Source organism: Thalassophryne amazonica, chromosome 23, assembly GCF_902500255.1.
Source record: "Thalassophryne amazonica chromosome 23, fThaAma1.1, whole genome shotgun sequence".
Taxonomy (NCBI): Eukaryota; Metazoa; Chordata; class Actinopteri; order Batrachoidiformes; family Batrachoididae; genus Thalassophryne; species Thalassophryne amazonica.
Genome location: NC_047125.1, coordinates 3,519,333 through 3,547,174, shown reverse-complemented (window position 1 = coordinate 3,547,174; position 27,842 = coordinate 3,519,333). Strand labels below are relative to the sequence as shown.

Sequence of the window (27,842 nt, the reverse complement as noted above, 5' to 3'; positions counted from 1 at the left end):
TCAGTCTTCAATCAATCAATCAATTTTATTTATATAGCGCCAAATCACAACAAACAGTTGCCCCAAGGCGCTTTATATTGTAAGGCAAGGCCATACAATAATTACGTAAATATTACGTAATCAGATGGGACCTGATTATTCAAAACCTTATAAGTAAGAAGAAGAATTTTAAATTCTATTCTAGAATTAACACGAAGCCAATGAAAGAGGCCAATATGGGTGAGATATGCTCTCTCCTTCTAGTCCCCGTCAGTACTCTAGCTGCAGCATTTTGAATTAACTGAAGGCTTTTCAGGGAACTTTTAGGACAACCTGATAATAATGAATTACAATAGTCCAGCCTAGAGGAAATAAATGCATGAATTAGTTTTTCAGCATCACTCTGAGACAAGACCTTTCTAATTTTAGAGATACTGCGTAAATGCAAAAAAGCAGTCCTACATATTTGTTTAATATGCGCATTGAATGACATATCCTGATCAAAAATGACTCCAAGATTTCTCACAGTATTACTAGAGGTCAGGGTAATGCCATCCAGAGTAAGGATCTGGTTAGACACCATGTTTCTAAGATTTGTGGGGCCAAGTACAATAACTTCAGTTTTATCTGAGTTTATATGGATAGATAAAGCTGGGTATCATCTGTGTAACAATGAAATTTAAGCAATGCTTTCTAATAATACTGCCTAAGGGAAGCATGTATAAAGTGAATAAAATTGGTCCTAGCACAGAACCTTGTGGAACTCCATAATTAACCTTAGTCTGTGAAGAAGAGTCCCCATTTACATGAACAAATTGTAATCTATTAGATAAATATGATTCAAACCACCGCAGCGCAGTACCTTTAATACCTATGGCATGCTCTAATCTCTGTAATAAAATTTTATGGTCAACAGTATCAAAAGCAGCACTGAGGTCTAACAGAACAAGCACAGAGATGAGTCCACTGTCTGATGCCATAAGAAGATCATTTGTAACCTTCACTAATGCTGTTTCTGTACTATGTTGAATTCTAAAATCTGACTGAAACTCTTCAAATAGACCATTCTTCTGCAGATGATCAGTTAGCTGTTTTACAACTACCCTTTCAAGATTTTTTGAGAGAAAAGGAAGGTTGGAGATTGGCCTATAATTAGCTAAGATAGCTGGGTCAAGTGATGGCTTTTTAAGTAATGGTTTAATTACTGCCACCTTAAAAGCCTGTGGTACATAGCCACTAACAAAGATAGATTGATCATATTTAAGATCGAAGCATTAAATGGTAGGGCTTCCTTGAGCAGCCTGGTAGGAATGGGGTCTAATAGACATGTTGATGGTTTGGATGAAGTAACTAATAAAAATAACTCAGACAGAACAATCGGAGAGAAAGAGTCTAACCAAATACCGGCATCACTGAAAGCAGCCAAAGATAACGATACGTCTTTGGGATGGTTATGGGTAATTTTTCTCTAATAGTTAAAATTTTATTAGCAAAGAAAGTCATGAAGTCATTACTAGTTAAAGTTAAAGGAATACTCGGCTCAATAGAGCTGACTCTTTGTCAACCTGGCTACAGTGCTGAAAAGAAACCTGGGGTTGTTTCTTCAATTAGTGATGAGTAGTAAGATGTCCTAGCTTTACGGAGGGCTTTTTTATAGCGCAACAGACTCTTTTTCCAGGCTAAGTGAAGATCTTCTAAATTAGTGAGACGCCATTTCCTCTCCAACTTACAGGTTATCTGCTTTAAGCTGCGTGTTTGTGAGTTATACCACGGAGTCAGGCACTTCTGATTTAAAGCTCTCTTTTCAGAGGAGCTACAGCATCCAAAGTTGTCCTCAATGAGGATGTAAAACTATTGACGAGATACTCTATCTCAGAGTTTAGGTAGCTACTCTGCACTGTGTTGGTATATGGCATTAGAGAACATAAAGAAGGAATCATAACCTTAAACCTAGTTACAGCGCTTTCTGAAAGACTTCTAGTGTAATGAAACTTATTCCCCACTGCTGGGTAGTCCATCAGAGTAAATGTAAATGTTATTAAGAAATGATCAGACAGAAGGGAGTTTTCAGGGAATACTGTTAAGTCTTCAATTTCCATACCATAAGTCAGAACAAGATCTAAGATATGATTAAAGTGGGTGGACTCATTTACATTTTGAGCAAAGCCAATTGAGTCTAATAATAGATTAAATGCAGTGTTGAGGCTGTCATTCTCAGCATCTGTGTGGATGTTAAAATCGCCCACTATAATTATCTTATCTGAGCTAAGCACTAAGTCAGACAAAAGGTCTGAAAATTCACAGAGAAACTCACAGTAACAACCAGGTGGACGGTAGATAATAACAGATAATAAGATAATAATAGTCTTCTGAGGAAGAACAATCTGCTCTGTCCCCTTTTATACGCTGCATTTACCTGCACCGACCAGTCCAATCTATTGTCAATATGATATGTATTCCTGCTGGGATCTCTTTGTTGTAGAAGACAGCTACTTTTCAGTTGGATGAGACTGGTGCTGGCTCATGCTCCCAGACGTTTTCCTTTACTTCCATCTCCAGTTCCTTGCATACTTTCCAGTGGAGATATTGACAGATCGTGTTGTGTCTGGATGTATAACGTCCATCTGCCATGAGGATCTGGCATGCTGAAGTTAGATGGTTTACACTCTCAACAGCTGTATGACAGAATCACTTTGTGAGATCTCTGCCTTTTTTTGAAGCCATTTGTTAGAAGTCCCTGATCTTGTGCTCCAACTAGAATTCTTTCTCCATCAAAACCAATTTCTCCATTTTTCAGCCACTGCATTGATCCAACTTTGTCAATGTATTCCTTTTCATGTTCTTTTTGGACTCGTCCAGCCCTTTTCTTGCTGTTTCCATCTGTCCACTCGATGTTTCCTTCTCTTTTGCTGTATTGTTCTCTGGTCTGTCTTGTGAGCTTTGATGCAGGCATTAGATTGAACAGTTTTCTCTCTCTTGTCGAAGCTCTCTACCAAAGCTTTTTTGGCCAGTTTGGTGACTGAGGTCTGTTCGGTATAAGGTCTTCTCGTGATGTTGTGCGACCTTTTTTTATGACTTCTTCAGAGCTCTTAAATACTGTCCAATACTTATTGATGCTCTGTAGGCCTGGTTGATTTCAGTGAGACCCAGACCACGTTCTCTGCGAGAGAGATATATTCTGCCATACACTGATTTCTGTACGTGACTTTGTGGAGGGTGAGCATCTTCCTGGTTTTTGTATCCAACTTATGAAGCCCATGCTGTGGCCAGTCCACTATGCCAACCCATAGGTCACCACTGGCATTGCAAACTGGTTTATGTAGGGACGTGTATAATAATTCTATCCCATACCAATATAAAATCTGTGAATTCAGAAAGAACATAAAAAAAAACTTTAAATTGACACCAAAATCATGTGATTATCTTCATGTATTAGGAAGCTATGGGCGTTTTGTGTTGGGAATTGAGCTTATTTTCCTGGCTTTAATGAATGGATGAAACAACTTTATCCTTCATATTTTGTCTCATAACTTCATTAATATCCAAGTTATCTCCATGATTTTTCAGGAATGATGGATTACCACCTCTCCTTCATTTTAAATGGTATATCATCTCAACACTGGCAGTCACTGGATATTGGCGATCGACCAGAATCTGGGAAATGGCCAATCCTTCTGAAATTCAGCAAAAATAAAGAGAAATCCTTAATCTTTATTCCCTATACATGACTTATAATCCCTATTCTTCCTTCCAATACAATTTAAGTGACTTTGATGAAGCAAAAACAAGAAATCAGGTAATGTCTCTGTCCGATTGCCTGTTGACGAAAATTCGAACACAAGGTGGGAACACCATCGAACAAAAATAGATCAGGATATCCCTCCAACAGCAATGCAAATTGCAGGGAACTCCTTGTGCAGCTCCCAGAAATGCGTTCACATTCAATTAGGCTGAACCTAAACGAGGCGCTGGCCTACTTGTTCACATCCCTAGTTTATGGCTGTGATCTTGTTCTTTGGTGTCAACTCTGTTTCACATATCTTTTTTAAGCGGTTTAGGTTTCTTGTGTTTTCTATTTTCTTATGCTCTATTGTAGCATTTTCTTCAATTCCCAAGTATTTGTATGTGGAGTATTCAACCAAATCTTCATTGTAGCTCCCTTCAGCCATCTAAATGTTTTCTGTTTTTCTCTTTTACCTTTTTGATTGTGCATTTTGAGCATTTATCGAGTCCAAATTCCAGACCAATGTGTTTGGTGACTTATGGACAGTATCCACGAGTCCACCGAGTTCGTTCTTGCCTTTTGGTTTTTCATTTATCTTTGATGTCTTTTTAGTAGAATGCAATGGGCCCCAAACCTGGGGTCTAAAGTTGCACCCTAGGCTCTATAGTTATCCTAACCAGATCTAGCTCTCTTCAGATGGTGATCGTTCCCTTAATCGCAGACAACTGCACCTCATGTGCACTTGGGTGACCAGGGATTGCCTCAAGGTATTTCTTCAGTTCTTCTTCATCAGGCCTGTTGCTCCCACCACAACTGGGATGATATCGATGTCTTTCAATGACCATGTTGTTCTTAGGTCATTTTTCAGGTCTTGGTATTTCGAGATCTTTCCCCTTCAGCTCGATTCAGGCCGTAGTCATTGGGGACTGTCACATCAATGATTTGGCTGTTTCTCTTGCTTGTTCCAGATGACAATATCAGGTTTGATTGCACCTCCTTCAATGTGTCCTTCCTGCTGGGATCTCTTTGTCGTAGAAGATCGTTACTTTTCCGCTGGACCAAGACTGGTGCTGGCTCGTGCTCCCAGACATGTTCTTTTGACTTCCATCTCCAGTTCCTAGCAGATCTTCCAGTGGAGATATGTGTTTGTTCAGAGTGCCCTTCTATTCCTGTCTTTTACTCTGATCAGAACAGCTAAATGGTTTTCTTATTGCTTGCCTCTCCATTTGTTGCTCTGAGTTGTTCATGTGACCAGGTGCTAATGTCATATTTAGAGCCTTTAAATTGTTTTTCATCAGTGTTCCCTGAACGAACAGTAACTGGTATTTTTTCGACAATTAAAACTTGACTGAAGTTCTCTGGTCTGTTTCCAGTCATCACTGTCATCAGTCTCAGTTCCAGAACTGTCTGAACGCCTGCCACTGGTATCTGGTTGTAAATGACTGTTTGGACCTGAGTTGCTGGCTGGTTGTGGTCCTCCATCGTCCTCTCCATCAGCTTCTGCTGTCAGTGTTCTGTGTACAGATGAGCTGCTGGCTACAGGCTCAGCCTCGGTGCTCTCATCACTTCGGCTTTGATGAAGCTGTGATGACTCTGGTTTTTCATCAGCATTTCACTCTTCACAGGGACGGCAGTGAAACCAAACTTGGTGAGATCTGCCTTCTCCAGCTGCTGAAGCTGCTCTCCCTGCTGACTTATCCACACCTTCTCCTCTTCTTTAATGTCCTCCTGGTCAACACTCAGATTCCATTCCTGGTGTTCAGGGAGAGTTTCTTCTTTAATCACCAAAAACGGCTGCATGTCTGCAAAGAAACAATACAATTAATTTAACAATAAATGTTCAAACAACACTCACTAAAATAAAAGTATCAGTGGTGAGTTTGACCTGATGACAGTAAGTTATTGCACTGATGGAACTGATAAATCAGCATTTGTTTTAAATTTCACAAACTGTAATTCATGTCCTTGTCTTCCACAACTGACTATTGCAGTGTTTTATTTTCTGGATTGCTATAAAATAGTGTAGGACGTCTACAGATGGTACAGAATTACTGTGCTTGAGTTTTGATCACAGGCATTCTGGCTTCCCTTCACTGACTCAAGGACTAGATTTCAAGGTTTTGTTAGACATTTCTGGCTCCAAACGGTCATGAACTCAGCTATCTTGCTGAACTTGTTCAGCCTTATGTGCCTCCTCGTGCCCTGTGGTCCTTGGATGCAGACTTGCTCTGTGTCTCAAGGGTTAAAAAGAAGTCAGCAGGCTTCAGAGCCTTTTTTTTGACGTGGTCATATCTTGTGGAACAGGCTGTCTGTTGGCATTTAAAATGTGACTTTAAGACTATTTTTCAAACGTTTTCTGTCGACTGCATATTATTATTTATATTTATATTATTTTTTCTTGTATTTGATTCTTTTTTTTGTTTTTATTTTGGGATATTATTATCATTATTATTATTATTACTACTACTTACATGGCACTTTAACAAGATGTCAGAAGTCATCAAATATGATATGAACACATTGATAGTGACATTACAACTCATTAAAAATATATAAGCCAAATAATTTAATTCATAGTTTGTAATGTTGCTGTTTGCAAAAACAAATGTTCAAAGAGCTTTTGGCCGTTTATTCAACATCTAGACGTTGAATAAACTTTCACTTTCAAGCCTTTTTTCAACATATTTTTACTATAACCATTTTATTAAAACACTTATTCAATGTTAAAATGCTCCTTTTTAAGGCTCAATTAATGATCATAACTTTTTTGTTTAAAACTATCAACACAACGCAGTCTTGCTAGTTATGCTCCAACCAAAGAGGTTATATATGAGATCTAGAGTCCACACTCCCAATGCTGCCCATTAAACGTGAACGTCCCTTCATAAACAGCGACATGACGCCTCCTAACTGGGCAAAATATTGACGAAGTTCCCAGATGTTAATCCATTTTCAATGTGGATTCACGACTGAACACACTCAGAAACACGCTTGCAAAATACATGTTAAAATGCCATTTTGACCTGGATATCGCCAACATGTGCAGCTTTCTGGCCTGTTTCTTGATGAGACTAATTGAAATTCTATGAGCGGTGCTCAGTAAATTGCCCAGAATTAAAAAGGCGACCACACTTCCTTGCCGGGACACGGCTCAGTGCGAGTGCAGACTCTAGTTCTCATATAACCTCTTTGGCTACAACATTATGATTTGCTACAATTTACTCTTTGTATAGGGGGGAAAATGGCACTATTGAAAATGCCAGTTAAAAACAGTCTAAACCCAAAGTTTATTCAATGTATACAAACAGACTGTGAAAAATCTTTCACTTTTGAATGTCTTTTCAATGTAAAAATGCTAGCACAGAGCATGCGGCAGGCGGTGGAAGAAAGAACGGTGTCCAGCTAGGAACACAGTGAGTGGGGTCGTCATAACGATGGGCATGCTAGTGTGTGAGTCTAAAGTCATGCCCGTGTCAGGGGGCCTTTACAATAAGTTGTGATAGCGGAGTACATACTGTTCCTGGGAATGGAAACAATCTTATAAACCTTCGCAAGAGCACAGTGACACATTAACAACTCCTCCTTTTGACATTATTAGAAGGGATGTCCCGAGTCCAAACTCAGTATCGTAATCAGATGCCGATACGGCTATGTTACGAGAATCGGTTGCTATTGGTTTTGGAAACGGTATCGGGCAGATTCACGTTACTTTTCAAAGTTGTTGCGCTTGAGAAGTGCGGGAGAGCAGTTGTGTGTAAAGTATGTACAGGAGTGGACTTAGTACACAGCCCTGGGGAGCACTGGTATTGATGGCGCTGGTAGGTGAAATTTGCCCACCTTAGTGTTCTGAACGTACACAGACAGTGATCAGGAAGAGAGATTAAGACAATGAGACACGTCCCCATTTGTGGCAAAGTAATGGGACCAGTTTCATTTACAAGACATTATAAATGCTTCCAAATTCAAATGTGTATAAGATGTAAAAGTTTGATTTTATATTCAACATCTCCAGGGATTGAAAGTGGTTAAAATGAAAAAAGCTGAAACCAAAAATACCAGGGGGCATGCCCCCCCAGAAAAAAAACTGAATTCTGGAAGCTGTGAGATGCAATCTGGTGCTATTCAAGATAAATTACAGTGAGTGCAGCTCCCATTTTGGTGAAAAAAACAAACAAAAAAAAAAACAACTTTCCTTCTTCAAAATCACTCGTCTAGTAGTAGGGATGGGCATCGATAAGATTTTAATCGCCATCGATACCATTGATTCCACTTATCGATCCTATTCCTAATCGATTCCCTTATCGATACGCTTGTGAATTTTTTGTGTACTAAAAGTAGGCTTTACAGGTTTTCTATGTCAGCGGGGTCAAAGACCTTTTTCTTGTTGTGCACCTGCTCTGTGGAACGGTCTTCCTGTGACCGTGAGGCAGTCGGAGTCCGTGGACATTTTTTAAGTCAAGACTTAAAGCCTATTTTTATTCTCATTCTTATGAATAGTTTTTATTTTTTATCTGTTTATTCTTTTTAACTTCTGTTTTTAATTATGTATTTGAATTTTTCAATTTTTTAATTTATTTCTTTAATTTTTTATGTTGAACTGTTGTATGTGAGGCGCTTTGAAACGGTCTTTTGTTCTGATTGGCGCTTTATAAGCCGATTAAATTGAAACTGAACAACATTTTATTGAGTCTTAAAGTAAAAAAATGAAATTGGTCACTGGATCCTTAACGTCTGGACATAAACTCTACAAGGTGGATCCTTGGTCTCTGGACACAGAAATAACAAAATCTGTAGTTATTGTCAAAAGCATTCCTTTTCACACATTATTGTTGGGAGGTGTCGTAGCACGGACCCACAACAGGGGGCGCAACATGAACGGACAATGAGTAAGCAAAAGGTAACCAATTTAATGTTGTGATAATACACAACGAAATGTACAGTAATTTTCACAGTCAATAAACACCAAGGTGACGTTGGGCAGGCTCGAAGATAGAAGACCCCTGACGAGAGAGAAGCCGCGCCCCAGACGGCTTACACCACCCAACGGTCTGAAGAACACCGGAGCGCCAAGTCCCGAGTCCCCAGGTGGCCTCTGTCTTCGGCTGTCGATCCTGGTACTGCTGGCAGAAAGCAGAGATATGATGTGTGAGTGTGAGTCCGCACACTCAGTAATCCCAGTCCAAACACAGTTAGGAGGGAGCTCCTCCACCTCCAATCACACACACTCGTGCAGCTCCTGGTCAACCACTTATCTGAGTTGGGGTGTGAGGCGAAGCCGTCACTGTCACACCAAAGGCCAATCCTCCAGATCAGGAAACACTCCAGGAAAACGGCTGCAATAGAAGTGCAGGTTAAACACACAGTGTCAGTCAGCAGAGAAATTACCTTGTTACTGGTAGTCGATTTCTCGGTGAGGAGGTGGAGTTGCAGTCCGGCTTTTATGGTGGTGATGATGATGAACGAGTGACTGCTGGTGCAGGGGATGAATGACAGCTGTCATTCTTCTAGGTCTGGCGCCCTCTCGTGCTTGGAGCCCGCACTCCAAGGGGCCCTCTGGTGGTGGTGGGCCAGCAGTACTTCCTCTTCAGCGGCCCACACAACATTATTGGCATGAATGTCTTTCCATATATCTGAGATGAGCTCTTGCTGCCAGCTGTGCTACATGTCAGGATGTAATTTCTAAAGACTGAAGGAGCCTCATTTTTGGAGAAAAAAAACAAAACATTTTAGTCGATTGTAGTTTCTTGTCTGTATTACAACGTTTGTAGGAGGTGTCATTTTATTAAAGTGGCAATTCGTTTTGAAGTCATTAATTCCGAGGAGACTCTGTCTCAGCAGAGAGCTGTGCAGTGTTTGGAGCTGTGCGAACAGAACGGAGGATGACTCTTGTTTCTTGACTACAACAAGACAAGAGTCCCAGTTAGTGACTTTAATCCACACAAAAGTCACTCACGATATTTAGTGGCTTGAGAGGGGTTAAGAAGTGGACTTGCCGTTTCTGAAGAACAGCGAATCAAAGAACCAACAAGCTAGTGGATGGAATCATTGCTTCATTGGTTCACGCTTCAAAGTGGTGTCGTGCTGCAGAGAACGGTTGATTACAGAGCCACTGCAGGGTCTGTAATCAATGTAGAGGAATGATCATTTTCCCAACAAACACCCTCAAAAACAACTGCCGCTCTGAAGGACCCGATAAGGGAGTCGTTAAGCAAAAAGGCTATTGATACTGGTGGATCGAATCATTTCTTATCGATACTCGAAAAGAACCGGTTCTTGATATGCAATCCTATCTAGTAGTTTTCTCACAAGAACTCAAAAACATATCTTTTCAACATGAAGTAACAAAAACTAATCATACCTGTAAAGTAATGCACAACCACTTGACTTTTAACTGAACTACATAAATACTTCAATCTACTTCTAAATTTTCTGACCTGTCATCCACAGATACGATTGGTTTGACCTCCTCTGGTCTTGTCTTTACATCTTTAAAAAGTGGATGGACACCAGACGATGCTGTCAGATTGGCAACACATTACACATATGGGTTGCCGCAGAGACAGTCACTTCCGGCAAAGTGGCCAATTCGAAGGCGAGAATTCGTACTCCGAGACTGGCCGCCCGATGAAAACAAGCTCAGACTGCATTGATTGTCTACTGAATTGAATGTCAGCTGGTTTTGTTTTGTCTCTAACAGCCAGCTGACAGCTCTCACTGCCTTAAACGATGAGATTTATACACCAAGCTGACCTGAAATGAACCACTGGACATTAAATTGACTTTATTGACGAGTCTGACCCGTTTGAAAAGTGAACATATTTTTATTGAGCTTGGCGATGTTTTCATCAACCAAAAATGGCCACCAGAGGGTGCTTGGTGCAAAGTCCACGGCAACCCATATACCCCCCTTTTTTTCTCAGCGGTGTTGTGAATGTGATATGTAGAGATAGTTCATTTGCTGATCTACTTTATCCACCACAGAACTCTGGTCAGAGAGCAGACATGGACACACAGGAACAGTTCAGAGCCTTTATATGCAGATTGTTGCCAACAGATGAACTTGAATGGGTCTGTTTAACATGCAGGGCGCACAGGAGATGGAATTAGTGTGCCTTGATAGCAGTGTTGCCACAGTTACTTTGAAAAAGTAATCCAATTACTGATTACTGATTACTCCTTGAAAAAGTAACTTAGTTACTTTACTGATACTCAATTGTAAAAGTAACTAAGTTAGATTACTAGTTACTTTTTTAGTTACTTTCCCCAGCTGCCGACAACAACCCACGTCAACATGACAATACCTGTTTTGCCAAAACTCACTTTATAGTCACCCTTTCTTAACTTCAATGAAAATAAATACTTGTTTTATAAAAAGTAAAATAAAGACCTCTTTCTTGACCTCATATTTAACTGTTGACAGCACTGTAACAGTAAAACTTGCAATTTCAAACCTACATTGTTTATAAATGTAACTATTAAATTCTAACATTTTTCTAACATTTAAATTCTCTCTAAACATTTTACTTGTCGAAATTATTATTTTTAAGCTATTAGTAGTTGTAGTAAAAAACGGATTCAAAACTGGACCTTTAATCTAGGGGTGTTGTGGGGGGGGCAGATCCCTCCCCCACGCCCCCATCCCATCTGGATTCGCCCCTGCTTTGGCGTTTGAGCACAAAGAATGGATAACATTTATTTATGCAGAAAACAGGACCAGATTTACTGCGTTTTCACATCATGTGGTCCTCAGAGAGTTTAGGTGCATTTGAGTGGAAAATAGTGTTAGTTGACACGTCGCGGAGGATCAGCTGTTTTTAACGAGACGATACGGAGCAGCTCAGCTCAGAATTCTAAATAAAGGAGGAAAAAAGTATAAAAATGTCTTCGTAAAGCTCAGTGCAGGTGTGCTGATCACCGCCCTTTAAGAGGTGAGGACGAGTCGAGCAGCTGCAAAAAACCGCGGATGAAAAGCTCACAGCTCGCTTAAAGTGGGCAGTTCAGTCGACCCCGACCTCCTGCCCACAGACCAAGTTTAATGCTGCTATCGACCCACAATGAAAAATAATAACGCACAGTGACTTGGAGAAGTAACTTTAATCTGATTACTGACTTGGAAAGATTAACGCGTTAGATTACTCGTTACTAAAAGAAGTGGTCAGATTAGAGTAACGCGTTACCGGCATCACTGCTTGATAGAGAGAATGGCAACATGAGGAGTCGAAAATCAGTCATGTGACTCATGGTGCCATCTTGGGTTCAAAATAGCATTCACTATTAATGTGTGTGCATATAAATCTAGCTATTTATTTATTTATTCGCTGAAAATGCCAGGTTGCTCTGCATTTGAAGGCACAAATATACACAGCAAGGTCTTCAAGAAGTACAGATTCACTTCAGATCCAAACAGAAGAAAAATTTGGAAAATAAAGTCAGCTGTATGGGATGGAAGCCAAACATCGTCAAAGCTTTGAGAGGTAAATTATTGTTCATTCCCAAGTTCAATAAAACTCACCTAAACTGTCATATAAACCAGATAATCACAGTCACCGGACAAAAAAAAGTCTTAAAGTTTTGTATTGATTTCCATGTAATAAACAGATATAACGGATTTTCCCCTCACATCAGATACAATGTCCCGTCCGATCGCAATGTATTTCCATTAAACCCTCGCATGTGGGACCGGAGTCATTTCCGTGATTTAAAGCCCAATCGTTTATTTTTCATGCCGTACTCAGACTCGGAGCCGCAGCCTGACACCAAGGTTACAGCACGAAGCTGTGATCTGACACTTTGCTGCCTTCACTCCATCTCTCATCATATTTAATAGTTTTACAGTACGCACCCAGAACATTTGATGATCGATCAAAACATTTGGCAAAAAAAAAAATATATATATATATACACGAGGTCTGTCAATAAAGTATCGGACCATTGGTGGGAAAAAAAAACTGGCTTACCTGGAGGGTTGGAAACCTAATCACCCTCGAAGTACTCTCCTTGGGACTCCACACACTCCCAGCGGTGTCGCCACTGTTGGAAGCATTCCAAAAACGCCTTTTTCGGGATGGCGCGCAGCTCCGCCGTCATCGCAGCCATGATGTCCTCTCGTCTCAAATCGGGTTTTTTAATGGTATTTTAAGTTTTGGGAAGAGCCAGAAGTCGCAAGGGGCCATGTCAGGGGAGTAAGGTGCCTGTTGAACCACCGGAGTCTGGTTTTGGTCAAATAAGTCTGAATTAAATGAGAGGAATGAGCTGGCGCGTTGTCGTGGTGGAGGCGCCAATTTCCTCTGGCCCACAACTCGGTCTCTTGCGCCGCACCATCACGTAGACGACGGAGGAACATCCATAATACTGTTATTGTTTGACCCTGTGGAGCATACTCGTGGTGTACCACACCACAGGAGTAAAAAAAAAAAAAGTCAGCATTACCTTTATCTTGCTGCGCACTTGGCGCGCCTTCTTCGGTCTTGGCGACGTGGAATGCTTCCACTGTGACGACTGGAATTTCGTTTCCGGATCGTACCCATACACCCAGGACTCATCTCCGGTGATTATAGTGTCCATAAAGCTGGGATCAGTGTGAATGGAGTCATGTCCTGTGAGACTTCAACACGATGTTGCTTTGCTCCGCCGTCAGCAACTTTGGCATGAACTTTGCCGCCACTCGTTCATGTCCAGATCTTCCGTCACGATGGAATGTGCCGAAGTCCTGTTAATGTCCACTTCCTCTGCAATTTCTCGGACAGTCACACAAAGATCCCGCATAACCACAGCGTGCACTTTAGAAACGATCCGTCATTTCGGCTCGTTGATGGCCGACCGGAGCGCGGCTCGCTCTCCACCGTTACGCGCCCGTCTTTAAACCGGTGTACCACTCCTTAATCCATGTGATGCTCATGGCTTCATCTCCAAAAGCCGTGTGGATTTTCCGAATCGTTTCTGCCTGGCTGTCGCCAAGTTTCTGGCAGAACTTAATGCAGTAGCGCTGCTCCAAGCGTTCGGCCATTTTCTCTCAGGAAAAAATCCGACGAGGGGGGTGGAGCGCGTGCTCACAGGCGAATGACGTCACCGACAGGCATGGAAAAACTCACGCATGCGCAAGAGGGTTCAACCTTGTGTGATGCAATCGCACGTGATTCAAATAATATAATTAAAAAAAAAAAAAATGGACCGTTACTTTATGACAGACCTATATATTCAGAGGAAATTTTGACCTGGTCATTAATGAGACCCAATCGATAATTCAGAGTTTCAATCATTAATTAATTTTTACACTCCTATCCAGGGGAACAGTGAATGTGCTATTTCATCTCCTACAGACCACAACTTCTGGTCCTCCGGTACATCCGAGCCCCACATGTGATCATGTGGCAACACATCTGGGTATATCGATCTCCTCCGTCTGGTGCTGCCATTCTTCTCTGTGGAGGTCCTTGGCACTACCACATATGTATGGTCAGTCACCTGGGTAGGTGCACACACCACCCCAGTTTGGTGGGAGACTCATGTACAGCCTGGAACCACAAAGCCAATAGATGTCATCATACACCAGAGTACCATTTATAGGTGGTAGCAAAAACTTACTAACATAAGCACACGATTCATCCGTTCCCCATGGACAGGAGCCTGTATGATTACATCCACGACCAATGCGATGAAGATAAGTACCATCCTCATAATATGTTTTGGTTAGGCTTAAAATTTGATAAAACATAAGTTTGGGTACACAGATGTTTCCTAATTTTACCTACAGTTTTATTCCCTGTCCCGTAAAAGCAAATCGGGGAATGGCTGTTGTGATGACAATTTAACGTGATGATATTTTTACGTTTCTCTTCAGTCTAGTCAATGGAGCAGCACTTGGGCACGCTTGTACATCTTCTGTTGAAGTCCCTATCATAAAAGTGGTTGCATTGAAACAAGTGGTATTACGTCTTATCAGATTAGCTGAGAACTGTTGTCCCTGAAATACAGTTTGATTATGCATCCCTATGATAAGACATTCTGTCACCCTAGCAGAGTACGGTTTAGCCGTCAGAGCTGGGTGTGTTGAGGATATAGGCATATGTGAACAAACATAATTAGTTACATGTAATTCCATAGCCAATAAATGAACATATTTGTACCACGAATTAGTATGGTATATATGAGCTTATAGTTAGGGCTGGATCGGGTGACCCTGAACCATCCCTTAGTTATGCTGCTATAGACGTAGACTGCTGGGGGGTTCCCATGATGCACTGTTTCTTTCTCTTTTTGCTCTGTATGCACCACTCTGCTTTTAATCATTAGTGATCAATCTCTGCTCCCCTCCACAGCATGTCTTTTTCCTGGTTCTCTCCCTCAGCCCCAACCAGTCCCAGCAGAAGACTGCCCCTCCCTGAGCCTGGTTCTGCTGGAGGTTTCTTCCTGTTAAAAGGGAGTTTTTTCCTTCCCACTGTAGCCAAGTGCTTGCTCACAGGGGGTCGTTTTGACCGTTGGGGTTTTACATAATTATTGTATGGCCTTGCCTTACAATATAAAGCGCCTTGGGGGCAACTGTTTGTTGTGATTTGGCGCTATATAAAAAAAAAAATTGATTGATTGATTGATATGAGGGTGTCCATCTGTCTCATTCACATTATGAATAAACCTCACCTAATAGTGCAAGGATCTCCCTGCTTCACTGGCGTTGAGACAATCGATTGCTAATTAAATTAGACTCCCTTTGTAGCCAACTTCCCCTTACACTGTGGAGGAAGCCAACACACGCTGTATCTTACAGTGACTTAGATGTATCCACGTTGATCTCTCTGCTATCTTTACTGCAGTGGGTGTTGTTAACAGCACTTGGTATGGACCTTCCCAACGAGGACTGGACCAGTTCTTCCTCTTAATCACTCTGATGAACACCCAGTCTCCTGGTTGGGACTACTGGAAGGCGTCCTGTGGAAGATCAGAATCATCCGGCAGTAAATGTGTTTGTTATCTCTTTCTGTGTTAATGTCTTTTTCATAAAATCTGCTAATGTTTGTTCCTCATCAATAATTTTAACTATTAGAGAAAAAAATTACTCATAACCATCCAAAGACGTATCGGTATCTTTGGCTGCTTTCAGTGATGCCGGTATTTGGTTAGACCCTTTCTCTCAGATTGTTCTGTCTGAGTATTTTCATTAGTTACTTCATCCAAACCATCAACATGTCTATTAGACCCCATTCCTACCAGGCTGCTCAAGGAAGCCCTACCATTATTTAATGCTTCGATCTTAAATATGATCAATCTATCTTTATTAGTTGGCTATGTACCACAGGCTTTTAAGGTGGCAGTAATTAAACCATTACTTAAAAAGCCATCACTTGACCCAGCTATCTTAGCTAATTATAGGCCAATCTCCAACCTTCCTTTTCTCTCAAAAATTCTTGAAAGGGTAGTTGTAAAACAGCTAACTGATCATCTGCAGAGGAATGGTCTATTTGAAGAGTTTCAGTCAGGTTTTAGAATTCATCATAGTACAGAAACAGCATTAGTGAAGGTTACAAATGATCTTCTTATGGCCTCAGACAGTGGACTCATCTCTGTGCTTGTTCTGTTAGACCTCAGTGCTGCTTTTGATACTGTTGACCATAAAATTTTATTACAGAGATTAGAGCATGCCATAGGTATTAAAGGCACTGCGCTGCGGTGGTTTGAATCATATTATCTAATAGATTACAATTTGTTCATGTAAATGGGGAATCTTCTTCACAGACTAAGGTTAATTATGGAGTTTCCACAAGGTTCTGTGCTAGGACCAATTTTATTCACTTTATACATGCTTCCCTTAGGCAGTATTAGTAGACGGCATGCTTAAATTTTCATTGTTACGCAGATGATACCCAGCTTTATCTATCCATTAAGCCAGAGGACACACACAATTAGCTAAACTGCAGGATTGTCTTACAGACATAAAGACATGGATGACCTATAATTTCCTGCTTTTAAAATCAGATAAAACTGAAGTTATTGTACTTGGCCCACAAATCTTAGAAACATGGTGTCTAACCAGATCCTTACTCTGGATGGCATTACCCTGACCTCTAGTAATACTGTGAGAAATCTTGGAGTAATTTTTGATCAGGATATGTCATTCAATGCGCATATTAAACAAATATGTAGGACTGCTTTTTTGCATTTACGCAATATCTCTAAAATTAGAAAGGTCTTGTCTCAGAGTGATGCTGAAAAACTAATTCATGCATTTATTTCCTCTAGGCTGGACTATTGTAATTCATTATTATCAGGTTGTCCTAAAGTTCCCTGAAAAGCCTTCAGTCAATTCAAAATGCTGCAGCTAGAGTACTGACGGGGACTAGAAGGAGAGAGCATATCTCACCATATTGGCCTCTCTTCTTTGGCTTCCTGTTAATTCTAGAATAGAATTTAAAAATTCTTCTTCTTACTTATAAGGTTTTGAATATTCAGGTCCCATCTGATTACGTAATTTTTACGTAATTATTGTATGGCCTTGCCTTACAATATAAAGCGCCTTGGGGCAACTGTTTGTTGTGATTTGGCGCTATATAAATAAATAAAATTGAATTGAATTGAATCTTATCTTAGGGACCTCATAGTACCATATCACCCCAATAGAGCGCTTCGCTCTCAGACTGCAGGCTTACTTGTAGTTCCTAGGGTTTGTAAGAGTAGAATGGGGAGGCAGAGCCTTCAGCTTTCAGGCTCCACTCCTGTGGAACCAGCTCCCAATTCAGATCAGGGAGACAGGACACCCTCTCTACTTTTAAGATTAGGCTTAAAACTTTCGTTTTTGCTAAAGCTTACAGTTAGGGCTGGATCAGGTGACCCTGATCCATCCCTTAGTTATGCTGCTATAGACTTAGACTGCTGGGGGGTTCCCATGATGCACTGAGTGTTTCTTTCTCTTTTGCTCTGTATGCACCACTCTGCATTTAATCATTAGTGATTGATCTCTGCTCCCCTCCACAGCATGTCTTTTTCCTGGTTCTCTCCCTCAGTCCCAACCAGTCCTAGCAGAAGACTGCCCCTCCCTGAGCCTGGTTCTGCTGGAGGTTTCTTCCTGTTAAAAGGGAGTTTTTCCTTCCCACTGTCGCCAAGTGCTTGCTCACAGGGGGTCGTTTTGACCGTTGGGGTTTTTTACGTAATTATTGTATGGCCTTGCCTTACAATATAAAGCGCCTTGGGGCAACTGTTTGTTGTGATTTGGCGCTATATAAATAAAATTGATTGATTGATTGATTGATCTGCTGTTTTAGTATCCATGTCAAAAATTGGTAGACGATATGGTCGTCCATAAAATATCTCAAATGGTGTTAAATCTGATGGTACTGGTGTTATTCTCATATACAATTTACTAGGTCCAAACATTCCATCCAGGTTTGTTTTGTCTCTTCCATACATTTCCTTAATCTTGTTTTTATTGTGCATTTGTCCTTTCCACTAATCCTGCACTTTGTGGGTGGTAAGCACAATGATGTTTTAATTTAATTTTCATGTGTTCTGCTACTCTTTGTACAACTTCATTTACAAAATGTGTTCCATTATCACTGTACAATGTCTCTGGTATTCCATAATACGGAATAAATTATCTTACACAGTGCTTTTGCTACTATTAAAGCATCTGCTTTGTTGTGAAAGTGTAGTGACACGGACCAACAACAGGGGGCGCAAATGAACGGCCAATAGGTGAGCCAAAAAGTAACAATTTAATGTTGTGAAATGTGCACAACGAAATACAGACAATCTCAGAATATAATTACAGTCAATCCACAAAGGTGACGTGTGGGCAGGCTCGAGGATAGAAGACGTCTGTCCTGAGAAGAGCCGGAACCACACGATTTCCGCCGCCACAGAACCTGGTGAATACTGGAGCCGCCAAGTCCCAAATTCCCAGGTGATCACCGTCCCCGACTGTCGGATCTGGTACTGCTGGCGAGAACAAAGACAGTCAAGTGTGGGTGTGTGTACACCCAGTAACAACAACGGTGGGAATGCCACCTCCACCTCTCACTCAATAACTTGCAGAGTACTGTAGATTCCTCAGGGGAAAAGAGTGCCTTCAGCGCTCTCTCAGCTTTCACCGACGGAGGTACCGGTACTCCTGCAAACACTCACAATATACAAATATTGTAATCACAAACGGCTGAGGATATTACCTCCAATGAAGTACGATATCTCGGCGATGAGGTGGAGATGACGCCTGGGTTTTATGGAGTGCGATGATGAAGAATGAGTGACAGCTGTCAGGAGTTAATGAGTGACAGCTGTCACTCCCAGCTGTGTCCGTGGCGGCAGCACCCTCTCGTGCCTGAAGCCCGCACTTCAGGCAGGGCGCCCTTTGGTGGTGGGCCAGCAGTACCTCCTCTTCTGGCGGCCCACACAACATGCTTTTTGTGATGGAACGATTTCTACCCATTTGAAAAAGCATCAATTATTACTAGACAGTATTGATAAGGTCCACATCAATTTAGTTCAATAAAGTCCATATGAGCAATTTGAAAAGGATACTGTGGTTTTGGGAATTGCCCTCTCCGGGGTCTTATATTTCCCTGTGGGTTGTGTTTCAATCAGGTAACACAGGATTTACAAAAATGTTTTGAGTATAAATTAAATCCATAGGTAGTAAAGTGTTGGTCTACCATATGTACCATCCCCCCTGTCGACACATGTGTTGACTCGTGTGTCGCAATTGCAGCTGCTTTGAATAAGCTTTTGGGTAGGATGGGTTTGTTATGTACACAATAAAGTCCTTTGGGGTTTGGGGTTGCCCCATTTTTCAACCACAGATTTCGTTCCTGTGTTGGTGCTTGTTTTTGCATATCCAGTAAAAGGTCAGAGTCTATTAATGGTTCATTGTCTGTCTGAGCTGTGTAAATAGAAGAAGTGCCATATCAACCAGCTGCTGCTTCTTTCGCTATTTTGTCTGCGAGACAGTTTCCTCTGGAGACAAAATCTGTGCCTTTGGTGTGGGCTGCACATTTACATAATGCCAAGTGTGATGGTAATGTCACTGCTTCTAGCAAATTTGTGAGTAAGCCTGCATGTGCCACTGGTTTCCCTGTAGAGGTTATCATACCTCTTTGTTGCCATTGTTTTGCAAAGAACCAAATTGTTGAAAATGCATATTGACTATCTGTATAGACTGTCAGTTTCTGTCCTTTAGCCAAGATACAAGCTCTGGTTAATGCAATGAGTTCTGCAGCTTGGGCTGATTTAAAATGATCAATCTGTTTTGCTTCAATAACAGTATTGGTAATTGAACAACAGCATAGCCTGTTAATGTCTGTCCTTTCTGATCCCTGAAACATGAGTCATCCACAAAGTAATGTAGTCCATCTGTAAATGGTTCGTCTGTTAAATCTGGTCGAGGTAATTGTTGTTTCTGTGTGTCTGCCAAACAATCATGCGGTTCACCATCTGTCTCAGTAGGTAGGAGTGTGGCGGGATTCAAGGTGTTGCATCTTTCAATGATAATGTGTGGCTGAGACAATAACATGGCTGTATAAGCTATCTGTCTAGCAGGCGATAAGAATGTCATCTTTGTTTGCAGGAGCAACACACTGACTGTGTGTGGTACTTTAACAGTCAATGGGTGGAACAAAACAATGTCCGCTGTAGTTTCCACTGCCATTGCTACTGCACATACTGCTTGGACACAGGGAGGTAGGCCCTGTGCCACTGGATCTAAACGTTTGGAATAATAGCCAACTGGTTTATTTTTATTACCATGTTGTTGTAGCAAGACTGCACACATGAATCCCTGTTTTGTGTCCACCATGAGAGTAAATGGCTTGGCGCATTTTTGATCTCCCCTAGTGCATCCTTCAACTCTCTAGCAAGACGGAGCGGGTTAACCGACCTAAAACTCTGCCCATTCACAAATTTGAGTATGATTTTCAACTCTCTGTTTCCATCTACTTTTGGACTTTAGGAGCTCCCCCTTTACCCTCGTCTGCAAGTCTTTCCTGAGCTGGACTTGCATTATTACTTCCTTTCCTCTTCCTACTTTTAGCTTGCTTGGACGAAGGAGCCCACCCCCCTTCGTCCTCTGTCTCCATAGCACCGCACGCAGTGGCTAGCTACTTGCTAATTAAGCAATTGAACAGCAAGGTGTCACCACAGTTATGTCCCTCTAACTGCCTATCCAACCCCTAGATAAACTCCTCCCTAGTCTTCAGAGAAGTACTTGTGGTGGGTTCTTATGCACTGTATACCGTAAGCCCGGAAAGGCAACCGAAAACGGCGACCCTCCTGCGACCTCGGCGTGCTCCCAAGCGTCGCTTCAACCACTTTCCTCCCCGCTTTCCCACCCCCCAGCGAGTTCCAGGAGGAACCGCTCTAAGCCTAACAGGGACAAACTGCAAGCAACTCACCTCGTGTGGTCAACAAATAATCAACTTAGCTCAACCACCGTACAAAAGAGAAAGTAGCAAACCAGCAGCACGTTCCCCCTCGCCAACAAACAAACCTTGGATCGTTGTGACTTTTTCTTCTTCTTTTTATTTCCTGCAGACTAGGCAAGGCTAGTGCATTGCTGCCCCCGACTTGTCAGAATGTACACCTAGAAAACACAATGAATACACTTTATTGTAATACCCTGTGCTCCTCAGAAAGTTTATGACTGCCATTGCCCTCTCTTTTGGGGAAGCTCCTTGACCTAGAATGGTCCTTAGGGAAAAGGTGTTAATTCCCAATGATGTAAGCACCCAGAACATATCTTTTCTTTGCTCTGCATAAGCAGAACAATGCAAAATAAAATGAGTCACGGTTTCAGGGATATCACAAAATTCACAAAGGCCATCTTTGTGTTTTCCACTAGCCAACCCACAATGGCCCATCCGGAGACGTGTCAGCTCGACATCATCCTGCCTAGAGAGGCCAGATCTTATAATGGTGCCATTAACTAAAGGAACAATACCATATGACTTTCTTCCCCCAATTTCAGCATCTCACATTTGCTGGGATCGTTGTGACGTTTCGCAAACCAGCTTTTAGGTGCATTACCGCCACCTACTGGACTAGATTATGGACATGTTGTCGACGTCCACATGGTAAAAGGGAAGTGGCCTCTGTGTGTTTGTGTATCCGGAGCATCAGCTGAAATCCACAAATAGCAGACTTTCGTCCTTCGGCAGATTTATGCTTTTTTTCCCACGAGGATTCAAGTCATAAAAACAGCAAGGTGATTGGAACAATATTTTTGAGAAATCAGTAATTTTTTGAAAACAACTTTGTTTATTTTGCACATCCACAATAAGAGCATGTATTTCAAAATAAAAACCTTCGAGGTGCTGCAGACCTGACAGAGTTCATCAGTCTGTCCGTCCTCAAACATCCCAGACAGCAGATTCAAATCTGGACATTTTCATTCTGAATGTGACCCCAAACCCAGAATTAACATCTTCACACTCCGGACAAAACAGCAGGATTGTGTCTCAACAGTGTGGAAAAAAAAAGAAAAGAAATTTGATTTAATGTGAACATGGTCACTGTTCAAATATACAACTTCCATTATTTGTAATTTCTTTACATGGAATATTGTCCTGGTTAAGCAGCTTCAGAAAAGCTTACTGAAAAAATTAAAAAATAATTTTAGAAAACTGAACACAACTGAAAACAGATTAAACCTTCAATAAATACTTTTTTTGATGGCAATAAATTGTAGTATAACTGTAAACTGATTTTCCCCAAAAGTCAGCTGTCCTTCGTACATAGTACAAATGACCACAGGTCGAACCCGTGATTCCCCACAGGTCAACATCCTCGTATTTGTCATAACTGGGAGACTTTGTTGTTTGGAGATGACAGCAGACAAAATCATCACCATTAATTTCATTTCTGGCCGACGTGACATTTTGCCTTGTGGTTCAGTAACACAGCTGGAGCCAGGTAGAGGTCAACCAAGGGTTACACGGGTCAACATTTAAAAATACTCCAATCACACTGAAGCATATACCACATTATTTGACTGATCATAATTTGCATCATTTTTAAACAAATTTGGAGGAACTTTAACTTTTGACCCCTTTGGCACCTTTTCTGATGTTTTTAACCCAAAACTCCAGAACATTCAGTCATAAATAGTCTAAACTATACGCTTATAGAATCTTCATGATCAGAGAATTTATTCTCCTTAGACAGACAGAAAACCTCTTTGTGGACTGTTTCATCAACATAAACACTAAATTTGGTGCTTTCAGACTGATTTTTTTTTTTTTTTTCAATAAATCCTAATAACACCTATATTTTTGGTGAAATGCTGCCCTCGTGTGTCCGACAAACGTATTTACAAATTATAAAGGCAGAAATAGAAAGTCTTCCAAGTACTTCTGTAGACAGATTTTTGTACAATTAAAATATTTTCCTTTTTACGTACATAAACAGAAAGGTGTTACTTCATGACAAAAAAAGGTTTATATTTATGTGCTTTGTTTAGTTTAATTCACTGTGAAAAATGTATGATTTATCAGTATGTAAGTCACATCGAGTTTAAGTCCCAGAACCTCCCAAGTAGTAAATAAGTGCAATTTAACACTCCAGAAAATGCAGAACTGACAAGGATCAGAGCAGCTGAACGGCAGCGTTGTAAATCTGGACACCCTGTTGTCCTCAGTTCATGTCCATCTCTTCTGTCATGTTGATCTTCCAGCATTTCTGCTGCCAAATTGTCTTCATGACAGAATCAGAAATGCCGCCGATTCAGGAAAAATGTTGTTTCCCTTTAAGACACTCCTCGTTCCACCTCCACCATCGACCTCTGACCTTACAGGTACAGCAGCAGACATCATGAACCGGTTCTAGTTAATAACCAGAGCTCACCCGGGTTTATTCTCCTAATTATTTCCCTGCACTATGCAGGTGAGGAAAATGATGACACACCACAAATAAAATTCTTTACCAACGGCTGTAAATTCTGTAAGAATCATTTTAGTGTTTACACTATTGTGTAAATAGACTTTTGAACGAAACCTGAAGTAGCAGCTGAAATGTTGACAGCAGAGGACAGAAATTTACTGGAAATATTATTGCTGGAAGCTGAGGTTCTCCTCCAAACCTTTAATGACAATCTGTAAATTTTCTTCAATGTTACCTTGTTTTGGTGAAGTTTGTTACTCTCAGGGAATGTGAAAACTTCAACTTTGGGTGCATTACAGTTTTCATGACAAAAAGTTAGTACTTTGCCCAAATTTAAAATTTTGTAATTTAGAACAGAACTTTAATGAATCAAACAAAACCATCAGAATTAAAATCAGAAACTGAAGGAGAAAATGTGTTTTGAAGAATTTCAATATTTTCACGATAAAAAAAAATTACATTTTTCACGACTCAAAATATTAATATTTTGTGAGGAAGAATCGTGAACAGTACTTCGATGAAGCAAAAAGAAACATGATAATCAAAATCCAAGAACTGAAGAAGGAAAAAATTAGGATGTTTAATTTTTTACTGAAAAATTTCATATTGTCAGCAAAATTTACAATTTCAACATTACAACATTCAGAGAATCATAACGTTTCCCAACATACAACAGGACTCCTGACCGCTGCCATCTCACACCTTGCTGACAGATTAAACACCATGACCATCCAAACACGTCACACCTTCACACCGCCTTATAGTCTAAATCTTCTCACACAGATGGAAACCTTTTTTTGTTGTTGTTCTTGGATTTCTTTTTAACAGAAAGTTGGACCCTAAACATTGCTGCCATTGTATCCGAGGGCTCTCTTCAAGAAGGTGATCGTTCCCTTAATTGCTGATAACTGCACCTCGTGGACACTTGGGTGACTCGTGGCATTTCTTCAGGTGGCATAATATCTAATTCTTTCAATGACCATGTTGTTCGTAGGTAATTTTTCAGGTCTTGGTATTTCGTGATCTTTCCCCTTTCTGCTCGATTCAGGCCATATTCATTGGGGACTGTCACGTCGATGATTTTGGCTGTTTTCTCTTGCTTGTTCCAGATGACAAAGGTTTGATTGCACCTCCTTCGATCGATAGATAGATAGATAAGATAGATAGATAAATACTTTATTCATCCCCTGTAAGGGGAAATTAATCTGCCCGAGATCATACATACACAATTCATCCATACAATAAAATACCAATAAAAAAGACAACTATAAAACACATGGAAGTAAAACTACATTAACAAGAAGCGTTAAACAATCTCATGGTGGCCGGGACAAATGATCTTCTATACCTCTAAGTCCTGCATCTCATGGAGAGGAAATCTGTCACTGCGGTTGCTTTTCTGAGCAACCACAGTGTCGTGTAGAAGATGAGATTTGTTGTTAATAACGGAATTCATAATACACCTCAACCTACGCTCTACCAGTTCACCCACAGAGACCGCCTCCCTCCCCATCACTGACACGCACTTCCTGACAAATCTGTCCAGTCTGTTACTGTCCCTAACAGACAGGCTGTTCCTCCAACACACAACAGCAAATAATAGAGCGCTGACCACAACAGATTGATAAAAAGGAAAAGCATATTGCTACAAACATCAACAGATTTCAGTCTTCAATCAATCAATCAATTTTATTTATATAGCGCCAAATCACAACAAACAGTTGCCCCAAGGCGCTTTATATTGTAAGGCAAGGCCATACAATAATTACGTAAATATTACGTAATCAGATGGGACCTGATTATTCAAAACCTTATAAGTAAGAAGAAGAATTTTAAATTCTATTCTAGAATTAACACGAAGCCAATGAAAAGAGGCCAATATGGGTGAGATATGCTCTCTCCTTCTAGTCCCCGTCAGTACTCTAGCTGCAGCATTTTGAATTAACTGAAGGCTTTTCAGGGAACTTTTAGGACAACCTGATAATAATGAATTACAATAGTCCAGCCTAGAGGAAATAAATGCATGAATTAGTTTTTCAGCATCACTCTGAGACAAGACCTTTCTAATTTTAGAGATACTGCGTAAATGCAAAAAAGCAGTCCTACATATTTGTTTAATATGCGCATTGAATGACATATCCTGATCAAAAATGACTCCAAGATTTCTCACAGTATTACTAGAGGTCAGGGTAATGCCATCCAGAGTAAGGATCTGGTTAGACACCATGTTTCTAAGATTTGTGGGGCCAAGTACAATAACTTCAGTTTTATCTGAGTTTATATGGATAGATAAAGCTGGGTATCATCTGTGTAACAATGAAAATTTAAGCAATGCTTTCTAATAATACTGCCTAAGGGAAGCATGTATAAAGTGAATAAAATTGGTCCTAGCACAGAACCTTGTGGAACTCCATAATTAACCTTAGTCTGTGAAGAAGAGTCCCCATTTACATGAACAAATTGTAATCTATTAGATAAATATGATTCAAACCACCGCAGCGCAGTACCTTTAATACCTATGGCATGCTCTAATCTCTGTAATAAAATTTTATGGTCAACAGTATCAAAAGCAGCACTGAGGTCTAACAGAACAAGCACAGAGATGAGTCCACTGTCTGATGCCATAAGAAGATCATTTGTAACCTTCACTAATGCTGTTTCTGTACTATGTTGAATTCTAAAATCTGACTGAAACTCTTCAAATAGACCATTCTTCTGCAGATGATCAGTTAGCTGTTTTACAACTACCCTTTCAAGATTTTTTGAGAGAAAAGGAAGGTTGGAGATTGGCCTATAATTAGCTAAGATAGCTGGGTCAAGTGATGGCTTTTTAAGTAATGGTTTAATTACTGCCACCTTAAAAGCCTGTGGTACATAGCCAACTAACAAAGATAGATTGATCATATTTAAGATCGAAGCATTAAATGGTAGGGCTTCCTTGAGCAGCCTGGTAGGAATGGGGTCTAATAGACATGTTGATGGTTTGGATGAAGTAACTAATAAAAATAACTCAGACAGAACAATCGGAGAGAAAGAGTCTAACCAAATACCGGCATCACTGAAAGCAGCCAAAGATAACGATACGTCTTTGGGATGGTTATGGGTAATTTTTCTCTAATAGTTAAAATTTTATTAGCAAAGAAAGTCATGAAGTCATTACTAGTTAAAGTTAAAGGAATACTCGGCTCAATAGAGCTGACTCTTTGTCAACCTGGCTACAGTGCTGAAAAGAAACCTGGGGTTGTTTCTTCAATTAGTGATGAGTAGTAAGATGTCCTAGCTTTACGGAGGGCTTTTTTATAGCGCAACAGACTCTTTTTCCAGGCTAAGTGAAGATCTTCTAAATTAGTGAGACGCCATTTCCTCTCCAACTTACAGGTTATCTGCTTTAAGCTGCGTGTTTGTGAGTTATACCACGGAGTCAGGCACTTCTGATTTAAAGCTCTCTTTTTCAGAGGAGCTACAGCATCCAAAGTTGTCCTCAATGAGGATGTAAAACTATTGACGAGATACTCTATCTCAGAGTTTAGGTAGCTACTCTGCACTGTGTTGGTATATGGCATTAGAGAACATAAAGAAGGAATCATAACCTTAAACCTAGTTACAGCGCTTTCTGAAAGACTTCTAGTGTAATGAAACTTATTCCCCACTGCTGGGTAGTCCATCAGAGTAAATGTAAATGTTATTAAGAAATGATCAGACAGAAGGGAGTTTTCAGGGAATACTGTTAAGTCTTCAATTTCCATACCATAAGTCAGAACAAGATCTAAGATATGATTAAAGTGGGTGGACTCATTTACATTTTGAGCAAAGCCAATTGAGTCTAATAATAGATTAAATGCAGTGTTGAGGCTGTCATTCTCAGCATCTGTGTGGATGTTAAAATCGCCCACTATAATTATCTTATCTGAGCTAAGCACTAAGTCAGACAAAAGGTCTGAAAATTCACAGAGAAACTCACAGTAACAACCAGGTGGACGGTAGATAATAACAGATAATAAGATAATAATAGTCTTCTGAGGAAGAACAATCTGCTCTGTCCCCTTTTATACGCTGCATTTACCTGCACCGACCAGTCCAATCTATTGTCAATATGATATGTATTCCTGCTGGGATCTCTTTGTTGTAGAAGACAGCTACTTTTCAGTTGGATGAGACTGGTGCTGGCTCATGCTCCCAGACGTTTTCCTTTACTTCCATCTCCAGTTCCTTGCATACTTTCCAGTGGAGATATTGACAGATCGTGTTGTGTCTGGATGTATAACGTCCATCTGCCATGAGGATCTGG

General features: G+C 40.7%; 1 protein-coding gene and 1 long non-coding RNA gene across 2 annotated transcripts in view; one reads left to right on the top strand and one right to left on the bottom strand.

Moving 5' to 3' along the window:
* LOC117504818 overlaps window positions 1-27,842 on the bottom strand; it is a 3,434,143-nt gene that overhangs the window by 2,362,349 nt on the left and 1,043,952 nt on the right. The gene's annotated exons all lie outside the window — the stretch shown is intronic.
* LOC117504873 overlaps window positions 1-27,842 on the top strand; it is a 241,270-nt gene that overhangs the window by 117,543 nt on the left and 95,885 nt on the right. The gene's annotated exons all lie outside the window — the stretch shown is intronic.